Source organism: Primulina tabacum, chromosome 13 (assembly GCF_025594145.1).
Source record: "Primulina tabacum isolate GXHZ01 chromosome 13, ASM2559414v2, whole genome shotgun sequence".
Taxonomy (NCBI): Eukaryota; Viridiplantae; Streptophyta; class Magnoliopsida; order Lamiales; family Gesneriaceae; genus Primulina; species Primulina tabacum.
In genome coordinates, this window is record NC_134562.1 from 35316985 (window position 1) to 35338913 (window position 21929).

The 21929-nt window shown below is 33.7% G+C and overlaps 1 long non-coding RNA gene across 2 annotated transcripts; it reads right to left on the reverse strand.

The window, feature by feature from the left end:
- Positions 1–20701: 20701 nt before the first annotated feature.
- On the reverse strand, positions 20702–21748 carry LOC142522951 (uncharacterized). 2 transcript variants are annotated; one of them, XR_012814553.1, is made up of 4 exons: positions 21722–21748; positions 21486–21615; positions 21102–21396; positions 20702–20998 (listed from the first exon to the last, which is right to left on the reverse strand). It is a non-coding gene; the product is annotated as an uncharacterized LOC142522951 (long non-coding RNA). The 2 variants fall into 2 exon arrangements; XR_012814552.1 differs by lacking the exon at positions 21722–21748 and having other exon boundaries at positions 21486–21683.
- Positions 21749–21929: the final 181 nt, after the last annotated feature.

Consider the following 21929-nt stretch of genomic DNA (forward strand, 5'->3'; position numbering starts at 1 on the left):
AACTAGATTTCAAATGAAACACTTGAAATCCACATTTATGAACATTAAATGTTATATAAACATGTAAAATAAAGCTTTGAAGTTTACGATCTTACTTCTCCAAAAACAGAAAAATACATTTGAAATTAATAAATTTGAAATACATTTATTGTTAATTAAACTTATATATATTTTGGGGTTAATGATCTTAAGAGCTTTATATTATTTGGGGTGATAATCTTAGCTTCGAAAATTGACAAACTATAAAGACTTAAATATTTTGTGTGCTCATCGTGTAAATTTTCTGGATTCACGGATTTTCTCTCACTTTTTGTTTATGTGATGTTGGTTGTATGCTTTCTATTTTTGTTATCGTTGTTGGTCACTTCACAATCTTAATCTACTAATTTATAATTTTTTTTACTTATTTTCTTATCGGACTGCTGATAGACGTCAAAAAATAATGACATATCCCCGCAAAGTGATGAGATTTCACATGAAATTGCTGATAAGGGGGAAATGAAGTGTTACCAAAAATTGTTATTCTGGTTATGAATATTATCACCATATCCAATTTTAATTAGAATTCTGATGCAAAAATCAGTAAAATCGAAAAAATGTAAGTTATTGGACTAAAAGCTTAAATTGACCTATAATGAACCCCAAAATGCAAAAATATCCTGATTAAAATTTTTAATAATAGGATATACATATTGAGGGAAAAAAAACCTTTTCTTTTCTTCTTATTATTCAATAATTATTGTAAAAAAAAAAGAAGAAGAAGATGGGAGGGAGGACAACGTATATTGGAAGTTGGCTTTCAGTTTTCACCATCTTGGTTTTCTCCGCAATATTCACATATTTTCCATGAATTGCCGACAGTCGCCTACTGAATAAATTTTCACCACAAGAATTTTCAGAATCAACAACACAGTTAAAATCGTTGTTAAAAAACTTTTAACAACGGTTTTAGTTAAAACCGTTGTCGTAGATCATTTTTTAAGCAAAAGACAACGGTTTTTATAAAACCGTTGTCTTTTGGGGGTCAAAGACAACGGTTTTTAGGGTCAATAACAACGGTTCTGTAAAATCGTTGTCTTTGAACGTTTATGACAACGGTTTCATGAATCGTTGTCTATCAGCGTGTTTTTTTGGACAATCGACAACGGTTTTAGAAAACCGTTGTCGATTAGGGTTTGTTTAGAATAAAACACAACGTTATTTAGCGACAAACCGTCGCTAATTTCAAAATAGCGACGGTTTTCATAAAGTCGTCGCTAATGTTAGCGACGATTTAGCTAAAACCGTTGCTGATATTTGCGACGGTTGAAATACAACCGTCGCAAATGTCAATAATGAACATTCCCTCCAATGTTAGCGATGGTGTTATGTAAACCGTCGCTATTTTGAAATTTAAAGTTAGCAACAATATCATGTACAACTGTCGCTAATTTGAACTTAGCGACGGTTTAGATTATACTGTCGCTAATCTTAGCGACGGTTTAGCTAAAACCGTTGCTGATATTTGCGACGGTTGAAAGCCAACTGTCGCAGATTTCAAAAATTCGATCCCGCCTAACATTCCCTAATTTTTTTTCCACTACTCTCTATAAATACTTGTAAATACGTTCCATTTTCTTCCACTTCACTTCACAACACTTAAAATTTTTATCTCTTACACGATTTTACTACTTCACAACACTTAAAATTTTTATCTCTTATACGATTTTTTTACCACTTCAAAACAATTAAAATTTTTATCTCTTACACGATTTTATCACTTCACGACATTTCAATTTTTTTATCTCTTATACAATTGTACCAATTCACAACACAGATTTATTAAATTCTTAAATTTTTTTTATTTTACCTAAAATATTAGCGACGGAAAACATGCAAACTGTCGCTAAGTAGCGACGATTTTGCACAAGAACACCATCGCTACATTTAGCGACGGTTATTAGTAAATCGTTGCTAAATTTAGCGACGTTGTAACAAACAGTCGCTAATTAGCGACGGTTTATATATGATTTCTGTCGCACATATCATTTGCGACGGTTTTAAAAACTGTCGCAAATATCCGAAAATCATCGCAAATTGTAGCTACGACAACGGTTTTTTTCATTTGAAAACCGTTGCAAATTGTAGCTACGACAACGGTGAAAAACCGTTGTCTTTGAGCGAACCATTTAACAACACTGACTTTAACAACAGTTTTAAAAGGGCTAAAAACTTTAACCGTTGTCGTATGTCATTTTTTTTGTAGTGTTCCGATCCATAATTGATTAACAATTTACAAATTGAAGGCTCACCTTTTCCTTATTATTATTTTTTTTTTTTTTCATGGTCATATATAGGATCCATTCAATTATTTATATCATGCATTAAGCAAAAGGGTAACCTGTCATCGCTGCAAAATTATATTCCTTACATAGAAACTCCTGCATGTTGAAATAAATAAAATATTTGTACGATACTTTTTAAACTAAATGATTTATTTACATTTCAATTTCATGAATTTCAAACATATTTTGATGGTCGAATCCACGTATTACATATTTATGTATTATTTTCATTTTAATTATGACTGATTACAAGTTTACTCAATAATTGAGTCATTCGAAACACATTCTACTATGCGTTATTAATTTGCAAAAAAGTAAAATGTGAATATATTTAAGATTTTATTTGTTGTTTCATTATAAACAATATAACCATAATCAAAATTCATGGATTTCAAATCCATCTCTCTAGATGCACCCTGAGTGTGTCCTAGTTGATGAAATACTGTGAGCACTTGACCACTGATCATGTTTCGTATAGAGATTATCCAATGCGATTTACTTAGTTAGCTTGATTCACAAAGTATCACTTTATTCCAAAAATTTATCAATTGCAAATGAAAAATAGCAGATACAGATTCCATAATTATTAAAAACGATATATAAATTCAAAAACACATATATTAAAAAAAACAGTTATATCCTTTCTGAACTTATATTTAAATTGAATCGAAATTCGTACGAATAACAACAAATTAACAATAACTATAACATTAAACATTGATTTTTCCAATTTTAGAATATCTCTATCTTTATATTCAAATAATAAAAAAGAGATCGTGGTACGTTTGCACACGCCAAATAAATAAGGTTATGCGCATCTTTACACGTTCATGTACATCTAATTTTTGCAGCTTTGATTCTAATGTGGCAGGCAATATTTTATCACACAGATCCCGACTCATAATTGATCAATATTTTTTTATTAGACAATAAAAATATAAAATTAATTCAGGGTCCTACGCTTTCGCTTCAGATTCTACTAATAAATAATTAGATTTTATTATATTTCAATTAAGCCTTTTTTCAATTGTTGCCTTGACAATTCCTTGCATCATATGCAAGAATTGGATGAATAATTGAGGCGTAGTTTGCCTGGATTCTGTAATTGACCCGATTAAAATATCATCATCATAAAATAATGGCACACCAAATCAGACGTTAAAATTCATTCTTTTTTTAAAAAAAAAAGAAGAAATATTGTCATTGATATATATTTTAATTGCCATTCACCTATTTTTATGAATTTGGATAAATGTTGCATGGGTTGATTTAAGAATATTAAAACGAAAAGAGTTTAAATGTCTACGAAAAGAAAATTATGTATTTTGTAGAGGATTTAATCTTGCACTGATGGGAGAACGATCGAATCGTATGTTTGTGTTGTTGTAGAATATAAAAGAACTATAACTTTTGTCAGAACAGCAACATGTTGTCTTTGATATTTTTATGAAATTTATTTTATCAACTTTGAATTTGGAAATGAATATTTTATCAACTTGTCATCGGTTCCTGACGGTATTTTTGGATTTTAGAAAAAGCATTTTATATTCATTTAGATGTTCGGTGTATTGTGTTGCACTTCGTATGAACATCGACTTAAATGTTGAACTTTTCCTGAAAAAGCCATATTTTTGTGACGGCTTCTGCAATTTCTCCCCACTTTTTATAAGCAATAATTTGCCCAAATAAAATATATTTCGTGTCCTCACTTTGAATAACTTAATTAATTTCGTATCAAATACTAAAACCATTAATGAAAGGTTGAAGTGTGGACGTGATGGAATGATATCAATATTAAAAGAAATTAAAATTCATCATTGTTAACATGAAAAGATAGAATTTGAAATTCATCGTAGTTCACATGAAATAGTATGTAAACATATAAGTGGTGAATTTGAATTTTATCAGTTTACTTTTTCTCAACAACAAAAATACATTTAAAATACGTGAACGTAACCTAAAAGAATTTGTGAATTATTACTCCCTTAGTCATTTTCCCTGACCTAGCGTGGATGATGAGTTTATTATAAAGTAATTGCGTGACATTTAAGCACGTTGACTCCCATTCTTTTCCACTTTCTACCAAATAATATTATTTATTTTCAATTTAAAAAGTTTGAAAGTATGCGTATTGTCTCGTTTGCTATTAAAAGAAAAATTAAAGCGTAGATTGCGATCAAGAGCGATTTAAGAAGAGGATCATATCCTAATCACTTGAGAAAATAACATATAATTTCATATAAATCAATTTATTCTCACAATCTCATTTCGTGCAATCTTTTAGTTGTGGATGAAATTAAGTATGGTTGCCATTCTAGACGAAGGGTCCTTTACTTGGTTGCTTAGTAGGAAAGACAAGAGTCGTGTTCTCCACAATGACGCTTAAAGAACAAATTTCGAGGGCGAGGGTGGTACCACTTTGCGAACGCCAATACGTTTTTGTTCACACAATGGCTGCATGTACGTTGTTTTGGCCTTTTCTAGCTAGTGTTAACTTAACGTCAAGCCCGCCTCATTCACCAATCCACCTACGCCATTTCCATAATGATAAAGAAATATCAAAGTTAAACAATTATTATATCTAACAATGTTTTTTAGGTGCAATGCATGCACCGAAAATTTTAGGAGATAATTTCTTGTATTTCATATCAAATTATGTTGACTGGGCGGATATGTTCTTTATCTTATTTCGTCGTTTTCTAAGTTCGCAAATGTTGTTAAATGTCAGCCGTTCATTTATGATTTGAGTCTTTTTTCCAGGTTTTGTCCTCATATGCCGCTAATGTGTGCGATATCGCATCGATAATATGGTTGTCAAAGATTGAAATATACATAACCGAAATCCAATTCCGACAAGGTAAAACGATCGATATTGCAAATAAAAAAATATAAAAGATGGAAATTTTAAGTTTACCAAGTTCTCAGATTTGAGTTTTTTTGCCCCTAGATAAAAATTTATAAATAGAGTAGAGATGCCTATTTGTGACCCTAATCTTCCAGTACTAATTCCTAAATTCAGTAATTGCTGTCATGGCCGAAATTATTATTATTAGTATTTAACCAGTGCGAGGCACGAGATGATATTATTAAAAATCAGAGAAAAATAAATAGATATTTGAATTGAAAAAAAATAATATAATTATAAAAAATATAAATAAAAATATTTTTTCGCTACACATATCGATTAACTTTTTTGGCTAATAATCACTATCATATATCAAAATTTTAGATTGTGTTAGCTAAGTCAATGTCATGATGCTTATCGTGTTTAGTGTATTGATGTCGACCACCAACCTTAATACATATTTAATTCTTTCATTTTCGAGAAGCTATATGTTGTTATTTTTTAATATGTGATTAAACAATATTTTTAAATCACATTCAATAAAATTAATGAGAAATAATTTTTAAAAAATTCAGTAATTTCGTCTAAATCCATATTCACAAATAATTTTGTGACATGACACGTGTTTGACACATTTGAATGATAACAATAATAGTTTCATCAATATCGTTATCCAAATGAGTTGTGATTTTATCTACAAAATCACTTCATAATATACACAACAGCCTATTATTCCGAAAGAAAAATGAAACATGTGATCATAAGTAAATTATGTATAAATCAAAAATCTATTTTATTAACATTTAATATGTATATTCCAAAACAGTGTCAATAAATTTTATAAGGTGTCTTCTAATAAGATGCGTACTTTATTTAGAATTGGTTTAATCATTTCTATTACGGGACAATTTATAATATCATGTATCTGTGAACTTTGTAATATAGAAGAAAATTATCACATTAATAATACGTAATAATTAAAATTTTGTACAAATAGAAGAACAATATTTTGTATTTATCGATCATGGAAAACATATTTCAAGCTTAATGTCTCGTTGTTATCGTTGTTTCTATACGTAGGTAGTTAATAACAACAAACAAATCTAAATTTAAACGAACATTACATCTTAGAAGGATTCAACTCATATGTGGTGCTGAAAAGAGGAGTCATTTCAGAATTCAATTTTGGAGTAGATAAATTTAGTAATATAAATAGAATAAAATTGATTTCTAATATAATATGCAATATTGCATTATTTATAATTTAAAATTCAAATAAGACATCCCAATGGACAAAAATTATACATTGGATGCTTTTGACAGAATTGTACCATACATTAACTCTTTCAAATTATGGAAATCTCGAATTGCATACATCGTGTGTTAAACATTTCTGATTATTGAGGGTAAAATATATGTTTATTGATAGTAATTTAATGTCCATTTGAAACTCTTTTGAATCTATCTCTTTTAATTTTCTTGTGCTCTCTTATTTGAATTTTTAAGAAGACAATTCAAGATATATAATATACATATGGTTTTGGAAGAAAACCAAAATGCATTAATTCTTTCAAATTAAGGTAATTTCAAAATAATAAATACGCATTTGAGATAAAAAGTCTATGATTATTAAATGGTAATTTAATGTCTATTGGAAAACCTTGTTGTAGTGATAACTTTTAACACTCAACCAATTTTATTTTTAGAAAAATTAAATAAAATAACTAAATATTGTATTTCTTTTTTATTAAATAATTTGGACAGAAATTACTTAAAATAAAAAAAGTATTTTTGAATGATTTACCTCATAAATGATGTTGAACACTGCAAACATTTGTACTTCAAATTTATTTATACAATTTTTGATTAAATTGATTGATATAATCAATGCACAAATTTAAATAGAGTTTACATTTTCAATTTGAGTAAAAAAACAAAAAAAAAACATATAATACATAAATTATATTTGAATTAATATAAAAATGAATTAAATTCAAATTTGAACTAAATGAATTGATATAATCAATGCAAACAATATATGAAATTATCATTTATTGCAGTACACATATTTCAATATTCATGATATATATATATTTTTTAGAAATGACATTTTTGCGAAAAATTACTATTTTTGGCAAAAACTCTGCTTTTGTATATATATAGATTTCAAAAATAAAAATTCCAGAGCTGACTGTATTCGTGCATTAAGTCAATAAAATTTCAACTGTACGTATTATATATTAGCGGAAAATAGAGTTGTCAACATTGTGCTTATTACAAAATTACATCATGCGGCGATTATATTCGGCATTATATATAAGCGATATACGATGGATATATTGATTGACTCGATATATAATGACAATTACAGATGATTTTAAAACTAAAAAAAAAAATCGCAGATGAATATATTTATATTTAATTTATTGAAAACCAATTATTATTATAATCTGAGGTACGTTTTAGTATATGCAAAAACTTGTGTGAGACGGTTTTACAGATCGTATTTTGTAAGATGGATATTTTATTTGGGTCATCCATGAAAAAATATTACTTTTTATGCTAATAATATTATTTTTTATTGTGAATATCGGTAGGATTGACCCGTCTCACATATAAAAATTCGTGAGACTGTCTCACAAGAGACTACTCTTTAGTATATCTACACCTACATGCCAAACAATATATTATTAATATTTATAAATTACTCATTCATGCTTTAGGGCACTCGCATTGGTGGGTGTTATAACACCCACCACCTAATCAAAAATCGTGGGGTCCACATGCCACATACACATTACATTAACACATCTATTCTCCCACATTCATTTTAACATTCACACTCATTATTTGTAGGTCCTGCTGTCCACTCATTCATCTTACTTTTATTTTACATTAAATAAATTCAATTTCAAATTTTTTAAGAAATTTAAATTATTATTATTTTATATTAATAATAAATTTTTTTTATATATTCAGTACGTAAAATAATTTAATTTTATGAGTGTCATTTAATTAAAATTAAAAATTTATTATAAACCTAAAATAAAACGGTACAACATATAATAATAAATAACACTTGCATAAAAATATTAGAAAATAAATTAAACTTAAGAGAAGATGTAAAATACTAATTGATCGGAGAGTTACATTAACGAAAATGAAAATTACAATGAATGAAAATTACAATAATCGAAAATTACAATAATAGAAGAGAGAAGATTTTTGGAGTGAAGAATAATATTGTGCCAGTGTGATCGTATGACACTTGCACTTCTATTGGGTGTACCTGCGGGACGATTGTCATTGTAGTAGCTTGCAACACGTCCCAAGAAAGTTTCCGCCTTTTGATCATTGACGATGATTTGGTCATCGCTGATAGTGACAAACGATCTCGCTAAGACCTCGTCTTCAACCTTTCTCCAGGTTGGCCGTTTTTTTCTACCCTCAGCGCTTGAATCCACAATCTCCAAATTTACGACTTCAATTGGGGATTCACGGTCGGACAATTGAGTCTCTGGGACGAAAGTCGGAGTGGCCGGTTCATTTTCCGTCGGAGAAATAAATGACATACTGGTTGCATGTGGATTAGATGGATAGTTTGGTGGATATGAATTGTAAGGATAATTTGGTGGATATGGATTATGTGGATAATTTGGTGGGTATGGAAAATATGGATATTTTGGTGGAATTTTCGAATTTTGGGAAGAAGTATTTTCTTCCGGATTTTTGGATAACTCACGAAATTTTTAAAAAACCCTCGTTTATTTTCATCCATTTCGGAACAAAGTAGGATTTAAGAAATTTTTGAAAAAAAAGATTTTGAGATGATGAAAATAGAAGAGAGAAGATTTTTGGACTTAAGAATAATATGTTTTGATGTTTAAAATAATTTGTGTAGTGTGTGAATATTTATAGATGAATATGTTATTTTTTAATAAACTAGCCGTTAACTAGCCGTTAATTAGCCGTTAAAACAATTTTTTAATTTTAAAAACAAAAACAACCGTTAGTTTTTTATTTAACATTATTTTTTAATTTATTTTAATTTCCGTTTTTTTTAACATACAAATTTAACATTAAATAAGAAAAATTCATCACGTGCGTGGGGCCCGCGTTCAGCGACGGATTTTTAAAATCCGTCGCAAATAGCGACGGTTTGTACCAAACCATACAAACTGTCGCTAAGTTTCGAATTTTTTAAAAAAAAAAACTGACACAGGGTATGAACGCCTCACACCCTGTAACGCCCACTCACATTAGAGAGTGGGTGTTTTTATTTATATTTTAACACACTTATTACACGTCATTTAAAGGTATGTAACACCGAACATTATAGATTTTTTTCTAATTCGACAAGGTAGAATAGGTCAAACATGGATAGTGAAACGTGAACCTCGCCACCCTAAATACATAACATTAGAAAGAAATCTAATCCTATGCATTAAATATTAGGTACCATTTGTCTGACTTCTCTGTTGAAATCACCATTTCGAATATATAATTGATACGTCACTCCAACGAAAAATAATTATCTCTGACTTTGGCAATTAATGTGTGGATGAATAATTCAAATTTTATTGTTTTGTCAAATTACAATCACCTTTAATTCTAGTACGCATTCCCATGGTTCAAATTAATTAAAAATTATTCGATGATTGTCTAAGTCTATATATACTATCCAACTGATGTGGGATAACTACCAGTTAATTATCACATAATATCAAGAAATCAGACTTCTAATATTTTTTTAGTTATTATTACGACAGGAGTGGGGGATTTTGCTTGCAGCCAGCAGGATTCAAACTCTGGCATCTCCCTTTATCGTTTCACTTGCAAATATTAGACTTGTAATTTGATTCTCAGTTATTATTCATCCCCTTTTTTTTTAGGAGATTATTATTCGTCTTCTTTTTAACTTTTTTTGGCATTCAATAACTGCTGCAATATAAAGCCAAAACTTTGCAAATATAATTTAGAAAATCAGTGCGCCATATTATATTGATTGTGACTCCTATGTTTTCAACAATCGGAGCCAAACTTGACAGTGACCAGGATTAACATAAAAAAAAGGTTTATCTGTCAAGGGCTGCTAATCGAAATTGGTGAGACAATTTTTCGTGCATATTAAGGTGTGGTCACCCATGATATTTTTATGGGCCCGGGTAGAAATTTTAGGTTTGAAGATGTGGATGTTTAATTTTGATTCCGAATTGGCTTATTTTGGTGGTAATATAATAAGATGTTGCAGTCAAGAACAAGAAACGTGTGTGGTTTGGGTTAGTGGTGATGAAGATAAATGTCATATTAAAAAAAACTAAAATTAAATCATTATAGTTTTGTTCTAATTCAAATCCGTATCGGGGAAGTCAAATTGTGTTACGCTTTGCTCTATGAATGTTTGAATAACACATTTTAAATTATTAATCTCTATTGTCATCGATCATGTTATTTTAGCGACGAAACGTAATATATTTTTATTCATTTTTTTGAATTATTGAAGAGTTTTATACTATCAGTCATAAACCATTTTTTTTTTTACAGGAGGATGTCTCTTGTGAGATGGTCTCACGAATCTTTATCTGTGAGACGCGTCAACTCTACCGATATTCACAATAAAAAGTAATACTCTTAGCATAAAAAGTAATATTTTTTCATGGATGACCCAAATAAGAGATATGTCTCACAAAATACGATTCCACAGTACTTAACACATTGGGCTTACAAATGATTAGCCTGACTGGAGAAATGACCCGATTGGGCAACTCGCGAACAGTACCCGGGCCCAATATATTAATTTGGGCTTTTTTTGGAAGGATACTCATCAGGACTGGCTGAGACACAAAGGAGAGGTGAACAGCCATGTTTTGGCAAAGAGAGTAAAAATAAATTTTACGCGTTAAATTGATTACAAAATGAGATTTTACTTTTTAAAAATAAAAAAATTGATAAAGAACTAAGAGTCCCTTTGGATTAAAAAATCAGGAGGATAATTTTTTTTTAAATGATTTTGTAATTTTATATGTGTTTGGATGGTTTTTAGTGCTTTTAAAAGCACTTATTTTAAAAGCACTTAGTTAAACTAAAATAAGTGTTTTTTAAGGCCAATTTTATAGATTTTCAAATGCTTCTCTATTAATAAAAACCTAGAAATACCAAAAACAAAATTACGAAAATGTTTTTTGTTTGTTTATCCAAACGCAAAAAAATATCACAACTTTTAATTAATACTTTTAAAAATCCAACTTAAAAAAACACTTTTTGAAGAAAAATACTTCTTATTGCAAACGGACTCTAAATCAGAAGCTCGATTTTTTTTTGGGCCTCTCACTTCTATTTTCTTTATTACTAGTTTTTATTTTTTTAAAAAAAACTAATAAAATACCATTTCTCGTAATTCTTTATATATACTAGTTACTCTGCACACGCGATGCGTGTGTATAATTTTTTTTATCATTATCGATGGACTAAAGTGAAATTTGACAAATTATGGTGAGACTAAATTGATATTTGAATTGTTGAAATAAAAAAAATATAAATAAAAGTGTATGTTGAAATTGAAAAAAACAAAAACAAAAAACAAAGTGTAATATTAGTATCATATAAGGGTAAAATTGGAAGATTGTGTGTTGAAATTGAAAAAAAAAAGAAAAAAACAAAAGTGTAATATTAGTATCATATAAGGGTAAAATTGGAAGGAAAAGTTGGTGTCCTTTCTAGGTAGTTATTATCATGTCCTCACCCTTAATAATATAGTATAGATATATATATATAAAGCTTTTTTTGTATGCAAATGTATTCAATACGTCCCAAGCTTCTAACCATGATTTGGTTGGAAGAAATTTGGGTAAGAGCAATTTAGATACAGGTGTTGGATGCAATAATTTGTTTTTTCTAAGTAGATAATTGAAACGTGATATTTGTGTCATTGTACTGTTTAAAAGATTTGAATTGCACAGTTACTATCAGTTATAACTTTTAAACGGTAAACGCTCAATCCTACAATTACTATCAGAACCGCAAGAAATGAGATGATTGAGAAGAACATTGTTGCAGTGCAATAGTTGTGCACGATGCTAGGATGTTCAAAGTCTTATAAAAAAAAAATTTAAAAAGAGAAAATAATAGAAAATCAGTTCCATGCTCGAATAAGATTACCAAAAATAATTTGAATTTTCTTCAACAAAATATAGAGCTTATACTTCAGAAGTCGTATTTTTTATATTTATTATAAAATATTTTCCCAACTTCGTAAAAAGGATTTTTGCCATTTAGTCAGAGTCAAAATCACATGACATAAATAATGAAATGCATCTGAGGACGACTCTCTATCTCCTACAAATTGAGATGTGTTCTCCTCTATGCCTGGTTCTTGCACCGAGCTTGTTACGTACAGAGCTAGGGCACATGCACCTTGCGTAGGGGGAAATATATCGAAATACCGTACCGAAAAAATACCGAAATTACCGAAAAAATCAAGATACCGAAAATTTCGGTACGGTATGATACTGTACCGAAATTTTCGGTATCGGTACGAAATTATATTTTTTTCGGTATTTCGGTAAATACCGAAATACCGAAAATAATTTTTTTTTGTTATTTTTTTTAAAATTTAAGTTCGATATACCGATAAAATTTCGGTATACCGAAAATGTTTTCGGTATGCCGGAAAAATGTCGGTATACCGACAAATTTTCGGTGTCGGTACGGTATCAGGTATGAACTTTTTCATATCGAAAGTTCGGTATACCGAAATGCGGTATACCGAATTTTCGGTATCGGTATCGGTATGGAAAAATTTCATACCGATATTTACGATATAGTATACGGTATCGTAGTTTGGTACGGTATACCGTACCGTCCCACCCCTAACCTTGCGTACTTATACATATTAAAATGAATGCAAATTAACTATATATATATAGTAGTTAATTTAAAGATCAACGAAGTAACTCAGATGATCAGCAGGCAAATACAATATCAACGGGGCGGAAAAAAGGACTTTGAAGAATAGTTATGGAGTAATGACTGAAGGGATATTATAATTAGAGAACTCACAGCCGGTAGAGATCGAAATATCCATAATTTCAGCCTACATACGGGTACCGTTGGTGAATGGCAGAAGCTGCCAGATGACCTGATCTCCATAAAAAAAAGTCCCTAATATTCTTAAAACTTATAATCAACGGATCTATCTATATATATGTGTGTGAGTGAGATGTTTTTGACGAAGCTAAATCGGAGAACATTAGGCCATGACTCGAAAACCAGGTCAAAACATGAAAATGCCGCATCACAAAAATAATCAAGGGCCGGGGCTAGCTAGTTGATAACATGCATGGTCGTAGGGTTGTGGGAATGACATGAACTGAAAAAATGGGACCTCTTTTTGCTAACCAGATCATGCTTGCAGCTTCAGCCTCTCATACTAACAACATACATGGAGTAGCTAGTAGAACTTGCATATATTGTCATGGTTTATATAATACGCGCATGCACGCACGCTGTCGGCTGTTCTATGCATGTGTGTGTTTGTGCGCGCTCGCTGAGAGTTAAATATTAATGGCTGATATGCTGGAATTGGTCTACTTTTAAAACTGACTGGTTGTCTACGCAAATCCTAGTATTTCCCCTTTAATTTCATGGCAAGAAATGTGTGGATCAGTTACGTATAGAACCACCGACAATATCATAACGTCAAGTATCTTTGTTATCTGTCATATTTTGTTTGTTTAAGGATAATCATTGGCTCATGTATTCTACAGTTAAAAACATAAATTAAACTAAGAATGCGCTTTTTGCGGCTCTATATAAATATCAACTGAGAAATAATCTATATATCTTCTACCCACAAGTTTAAACCTAAAAAAGTGGCCAGCAAACCAATTTATACGCCTTTTGAACTCGAAACCACATATAATTTGTATGGCTCTGCTCAAACTATGAAAACATTGTATTATATGTCCCACTTGTAAGTTTCTGCCAGATCAATGTATAAACTACAATTGTCATATATTGATACTTAATTGAAAGAGAAAATTGTTTTTTTTATGTCTTCTGTATACGGCCCTTTGCTATTTTTGGTTCGTTGTGTTATTAGAATTAAGTTTTAGTCTTATATATTTAATTTTTTGCTTTTTTCGTCATTTTTATATGAATATGCATTCATGAAATTTGACACATCAACGTAGAAAAATGACTAAAAAAATATCATATACTAAAATTTAAATAAGAAAACATAGAGACCAAAATAGCGAATTCACAAATACGACAATCTTCTCTTCTTAAAATACGTATGCTCACTCAGTATTTGGAACTATGCGTCACATGGGCTATGTCTTTGGTCAAGACAAATTGCAGGGACCTTTTATATGAGCTGATCAAACATATTGCCTTCTAATATGTAGTTTTCAATACTGTTTGTGCATAAAGTTGATCATTTCAGAAGCATAATATATAATATATAGTATTTTGTAGTTAGTCCACTCAAAGATTATCCTTAATCTTGCTAATTGTCGGATTTATTCGTTGGGTGATGATCCAAAACTGAGACCATAATAGTAACTACACTTCATCTAACTGGCCGACTAACAATTTATAGAAAAACGAAACATATTTGAAAACAGAAGATTGGTGAAATTGGGGGAGAATAATTCTGTCTTTAGCTTTAGGTTTGTCATTTTGTTCTTGTGTGTATGTTTGACAAAACAACGCAGGCTGGCATAGTTAACACCCAATACAAAAAAAAAAAAAAAAAAACAGAGGCTAGCGAAGGTTTAAACCGTCGCTAAAACCGTCGCCTAAATGGTCAGGCGACGGTTATAGCGACGGTTTAGTGGTCTGTAACCGGAGGTCGCATCGCCTTGTATTAACGACGGTTTCTCAATAACCGTAACAACATAGCGACGGTTTTATTGATAAACACCGTCGCTACTTTAGCGAAGGTTACATGATTGTCGTCGCTAGGTTAAGCGACAGTGTTTAACAAAAGAACCATCGCTATATTAAGCAACGGTTGATCTTAACCGTCGCTGAATAAAAGCGACGTGATTAAAAATAACCATCGCTATATTAAGCGACGGTTGATAAAAGTGAAGAAATAGAGAGTGAGCGGAAAGCTCAAGTCGTAGTATTGTAAAACTGAATAAAGAATACAAAGAGAATATGTTTATATACCTAGGGTAAACATAAAAAGAATAAATGACTAATCTACCCTTGAGAGCTAACAATAATATATTATATTCTAACATCCCCCTCAAACTCACGATGCTACAGCTAAAAGCATGGAGAGTTTGTCAGACAAAAAACGGAAGCGCGGAGCGGAATGTGCCTTGGTAAACATATCAGCCATCTGCAGATAAGAAGGAACGAAAGGTAACGTGATGGTGCCAAGCTGGAGATGATGACGAGTGACGTGACAATCGATCTCAATGTGCTTTGTCCTCTCATGAAAAACTGAATTGCGTGCAATCTGAATTGCACTCTGATTATCACAATATAACGGAGTAGGATGACAAAGAAGAATACCGAAATCCGCAAGCAACCAACGTAACCAAACAATCTCGCAAGTAGTTGAAGCCATAGCACGATACTCGGCTTCGGTAGAAGATCTAGAGATAACAGCTTGTTTCTTACTTTTCCAAGAGATAAGAGAATCTCCAAGAAAAATACAGAAGCCAGTGGTTGACTTACGATCCGTGGGATCGCCAGCCCAATCAGCATCAGAGTATGCACGCAGCTCTAAGGAGGAAGTAGAGGGAAACAAAAGACTCTGAAACTGAGTTCCCCGAAGATACCTGAGAATGCGAAGAACAGCAGCCCAATGAACTGTAGTTGGTGCAGTGACAAACTGACTTACTACATGAACAGCATGCGCAATATCTGGACGAGTCACAGTGAGATAAACCAAGCTGCCAACAATAGTACGGTATAAGGTAGGATCTGGCAAAGGAGGTCCATCTGACAGAGAGTACCGAGCATTGGTCTCAAGAGGAGTATCAACTATTCTGTTATCAATTAGACGTGCACGCTCAAACAGATCTTCTATGTACTTTGACTGAGATAAAAGATAACCTTTTGGAGAATAGGCAACCTCAATTCCTAAAAAGTAACGTAGCAAACCTAAATCCTTCATAGCAAAGCAGCGAGCTAACTCAGACTTCAAAGCCTCAATACCATCAATATCATCACCGGTGATTATCATGTCATCAACATATAAAGACAGAAGTATACGACCTGCAGGAGTACTCTTGACAAATAATGCGGAATCATGATGACTAGGAATAAACCCAAGCGAAGTAATCACTATAGAAAATTTCTCAAACCAAGCACGAGGAGCTTGTTTGAGACCATAAAGAGCCTTACGAAGTCTACAAACTTCACCAAGTTGGTGAGCAACACCAGGAGGAGGAGCCATAAAAACTTCTTCATGAAGATCACCATTCAAGAAAGCATTCTTGACATCCATCTGAGAGATTTTCCATCGACGAACAGAAGCAACAACAATTAGAGTACGAACTGTCGTCATTTTAGCAACGGGGGCAAATGTTTCCTCATAATCCATGCCATGCTTCTGAGAGTAACCTTTAGCAATAAGACGAGCTTTGTAGCGTTCAATAGATCCATCAGATTTGGTCTTGATCTTGTAGACCCAACGAGAGCCAATGGTGTGCTTTCCGGGTGGCAACATAACCAAATCCCATGTATGAGTATGATGAAGAGCAGTCAGTTCCTCAGCCATAGCATTCTGCCAAAGTGGATTACCAACAGCTTCGCTATAGGATAAAGGCTCAGAGAGACGATGAACAGAGGCAACAAATGAAGCGAAAGAGCTAGAATAACACGAATAAGCAAAATCAGGTAGTCGAGTAGACTTACGAACCCGAGTGGACTGACGGAGTGGAGGATTATCCGCGATGCCAGAAGATGATTGGGTTGTTGTAGGGGGATTTAGAGGAGCAGGAGTCTCTAGTGTGGTCGTGGGCAAAGTCTCGTCGGTGTCGGAGGTGAAAGGGTCAATACGAATAAGATCTGCATGTGTCATATTATGCGAACTAACAGGTATAGAAAAGAATGGAACATGTTCAAGAAACACAACATGACGAGAGACATAAAGTTTTTGACTAATTGGATCAAAGCAACGATACCCTTTTTGACCAATACCATAACCCAGGAAAACACACAGAGCAGAGCGCGGAGACAACTTATTGCGCTCGATCTGCGGTCGGAGAACAAAACAGGCACAACCAAAAACACGCAATGAAGAATAATCAGGAGCATGACCATACATTTTTTCAAAGGGTGACAAACCTGAATTGTGTGAAGTTGGGATTCTATTGATCACGTGAACAGCAGTACGAATTGCTTCACCCCAAAATGCACTAGGAACATTAGAACACAGTAAGAAAGAGCGAGATGTTTCAACAATATGTCTATGTTTTCTTTCGGCAACACCATTTTGTTCAGGGGTTTCTCTACACGAGGTTTGACGTATGGTACCATCAGAAGCAAGCAAACGCGAAAAATCATTAGAAGTGTATTCACCCCCCAAATCACAACGAAAACACTTGATGACAGCTGAATGTTGATTTTTCACAAGAGCTTTAAAATCATTGAAAATAGCAAAATAATCAGATCTATGTTTCATCAGATAAATCCAACAATAATGAGTGCAATCATCAATAAAATAAACATAATATCTCGACCCCCCTTTCGTGGGAACAGGAGATGGTCCCCACACATCTGAATGAACAAGATCAAAAGGAGTAGGAGAAAAAAATAGACTTTTATAAAAAGGTAATGCCGAAAATTTTGCCAGTTTACAACCACTACAATCAGAAATATCATGACTTTTCAAAGTTCCTAGTGCTCCTGTAGACGCTAAAAAATTCAAACGAGACGCGGAAACGTGTCCTAGACGATTATGCCATAAATAAAAAACAGAAGACGACTGACTCAAACGAAAAGAAGAGAGATCCACACTAGATGCTGCAACATCTGGTACTCTGAGATAATCCAAAACATAAAGTCCCCCCTGTCTACGGCCTGTCCCAATCAGCCTCTAGGATCGCGGGTCCTGCACATAACAATTTGAAGAAGAGAAGTAGACTAAGTATCCAGACTCACATAATTGACTGACCGAAACAAGATTAAGTGTAAGATTGGGAATATAGTATACATCGGAAAGAGATAAACAACACGTAACAAGAGAACCAACGCCTACTAATGGCATAGGTGTACCATCAGCAGTCACAATTTCAATGGAAGAATTGTGAGACAAAGAAGCAAAAGATGACAAATCAGGAGACATATGATGAGATGCTCATGAATCCAAGACCCAGATGGACGAAGATATACCTGAAGTGCCAGAGGATGACAAACCTATATGTGAAGAAGCTGACATAGCATGAGGCTGTGAAGCGAGGAACTGTTGAAACTGCTCAAACAAATAAGGATCCAAAGACGGTGCAACAACTGCATTGTTAGACTGAGGTGGTCGATATGTCCACTGGTTTGATGGATTACCAGGTTTCCATGGAGTGTTCTGAGATGGCTGCTGCTGCTGCTGCTGTGGTTTCCATGGAGTGTTCTGAGATGGCTGATGTTGCTGCTGTGGTTTCCACGGAGTGTTGTGTGGTCGTTGTTGTTGCTGTTGCGGCTGCACTTTTCCTTTACTCAACAATAGTGGGCATTGAGCTTTCCAGTGCTCCTTCTCTTTACAAAAAGCACATTCATCTTGAGAAACCTACGTATTTGACCTGTTTTGGTGATTAGCTTGAGGTCGTTGAGGAGCTGCAAAGACAGATGGTGTAATCGGGATTGTCCCTTTGTCAACGTGAGACTTAAGACGAATCTCTTCAGCTAACAATTCACTTACAACCGAGTCAACAGAAGGAAGAGGGTTACGATGAAGAATCGTCCCACGCAGACCCTCAAAATCATTCCGAAGTGCCATCAAAAACTGTACCAAGCGCTGTTCTTCTCTCCGAGCAATATAAGGTGAGAATGCTCGCAATTCTGCAGATTCTGTTAATGCCAATTGGTCCCAGAGTGACGACATGGCAGAATAAAATTCTTGGATGCTCATATCTTTCTGCTGAAGGGCACGATTATCTGTCTCCAATTGATATTGTTTGGCAAAATTAGACTGTGTATACAAGCGTGCCAGATGATCCCAAACCTCCTTAGCAGTCTCGTATTTTGCCAATTGAGCACCTATTGAGTGCGCAACAGAATTATTAATCCACGTAATAATCTTCGAATTATCTGCCTCCCAAACATCCAATGACACAGCATAATCAGGGTTCGTCTGGTCTGTAGGCTTGTCTCGTACACCTGTGACATAGCCCCACGTCGATTTCCCCCGCAAGAAATTCTTCATAACATAACCCCAATACGAATAATTTTTTCCATCCAATTGAACACTAATTGACTGAAGAGAATCGTCTTTACGAGTAGCCATGATGCCAAAACCAAACAAAACCGAACGAATAAAACAAAACACGATGCAGAGAAGAAGTCGATTACCAAAGAGAAACTAGACGAACGAAAAGTTCGATCCGCGAAAGCTGTGGATGAGATTAACAGTTCTTCTCTACGATTGACAGATCCATGAGATGGAGGCTCTGATACCATGAAGAAATAGAGAGTGAGCGGAAAGCTCAAGTGGTAGTATTGTAAAACTGAATAAAGAATACAAAGAGAATATGTTTATATACCTAGGGTAAATATAAAAAGAATAAATGACTAATCTACCCTTGAGAGCTAACAATAATATATATATTCTAACAAATAGGACCGTCGCTTTATTGAGCGACGGTTAATGTGAAATCCGTCGTTATATTAAGTGACGGTTTCTTAAACCGTCGCTAGTTACCGACGGTTTCTGAAATAACCGTCGCTATGTTAGATTTTTTTTTAAAAATTTCTTTAGATATTTAAAAATAGTGTCCCGTAAAATTGATAAAAACTTAACAAAATAATTTGAGAAATGTAATCATTTTATTAATCTACAAATAATAATACAAGTGTTTGGTACAAATGTTATAAAAAAATCAGAAAAAATGTGGCTACGGTGACTGGGTCTCGTCATCGTCGTCATCGTCGTCGTCCCCATACCCCTGCGTCGGAGGAACATAACTCTGTGATAATCTGTGGATACGAGATGAAGAAGCAACTGATGCGCCATTGGATCGACCCCTGTGAGAAGTGCCTGATCCAAGCAGCGTGCGACCTGATGTATGCCCAGTAGCTCCCTGTGACATGCCTGCAACAAGGACTCGGACCTGATCCTCTAGTGACGCCATGCGATCTCTCAGCATGGCGTTCTCCGTCTCTATAGCCTGCATCCTCTCGCAAAGCTCATCGTTACGTCGTAACGATGAGTCTAGAGTCTGTCGCATGTCTGCCATCTGCTGGGACTGAGACGACTGACTGACACCCGATGACCCACCACGTCGACCCGGAGCCATCTCATCTGGATATAAGGTGCTGGCCATCGACCCTACAACCGTACATCCTCCCCTTCTTCTTCTTCCCCCCAACAACAGTCTTGAACATGATGTTCACCGACTGTGGGCTGGGGACAGCAGGATCTGATCCATCATCTGTGGGAGTCATCGACTCAGCCATGTATCGCTCCATTTCCTCATGTGATTTTGATAAAAATAATCAAATCGATTTTTCTTAATGTAACGTTAATGTGAATAACGAAATTTCATAAACTTACGTGGATCAGGCTGGATCGCGTGTCAACGAACGATCCATCGTCATGTCGATGTGTGTGAACGTATAGCTCCCATGACGTCGGATCTCTGCCATGTCGTGCTCGCTAAAATAAATTCATTGCTTGTAAAACATTAACATTTATAATTAATGAGAGACATATATATATGTTAACGTACAACTGAAAAGTATTAAATTGGCTTAAATACCAGATCCTGTCCGTGAGCGCTGTACGTCTTCGCACCTGCAATGTGCTTCGTTGTCCCTGTACCTTCACCTACAGGCTCGCTGCTCCTGTTGGCCTTGTTCTTCGCGGCTCTGTCCAGCCAATCCTGCTTTCTGCCAGGCAGCAGTCCAAGAAGCCCATCTCTCAGGCGTGACCGTCTCTGGATGTTGGTCACTGGTTCTCCAACCGTGAATGGTCCGACGGTATAGGGTGGCAGTGGTACGGAACCACAAGTCCCGTACCTGAGCATCAATAGCAGCAGCCCATGTATACCTCGTCTGCAATATTATTTATTTAAGTAAGTTAATCGTTTCATAAAAATTTAAACATTTTATTGTAAAAATTAATTGTTTTAATAAAGACTTACACATAACAGCTCCCAGTACCACTGCCGCTGCTCAGGTGTCACATACCTCCACGACCAGCCGGGATCACATGTCTGCAGTGAGAACTGAGCCGATATGTATCTCGAGACACGGTTATTATGTGGGAAAAATCTATAACCAGGAAAACATGTCGTTGTAATCTTTTTTCTAAAAGTATTCAATAATTATAACGAAATATTTTCAAACATCGCGATGTTTTAAGAAACAAATTACTTACATCCCATCCTTGATCGTGAGCTCAATCCTGATCACCATGAAACTGCCAACAATAATAGTTCGGTATGAAACCATATCTACCTAAATGAAACTTTACAGTCTCGGCATCCTCAAAACATTTGTTTTGACACTTCTTATGGTTGCATGGACATCGTAATTTCCCATCCAATAAACATTCTGGATGACTTAGTGCAAATGACACAAATGTC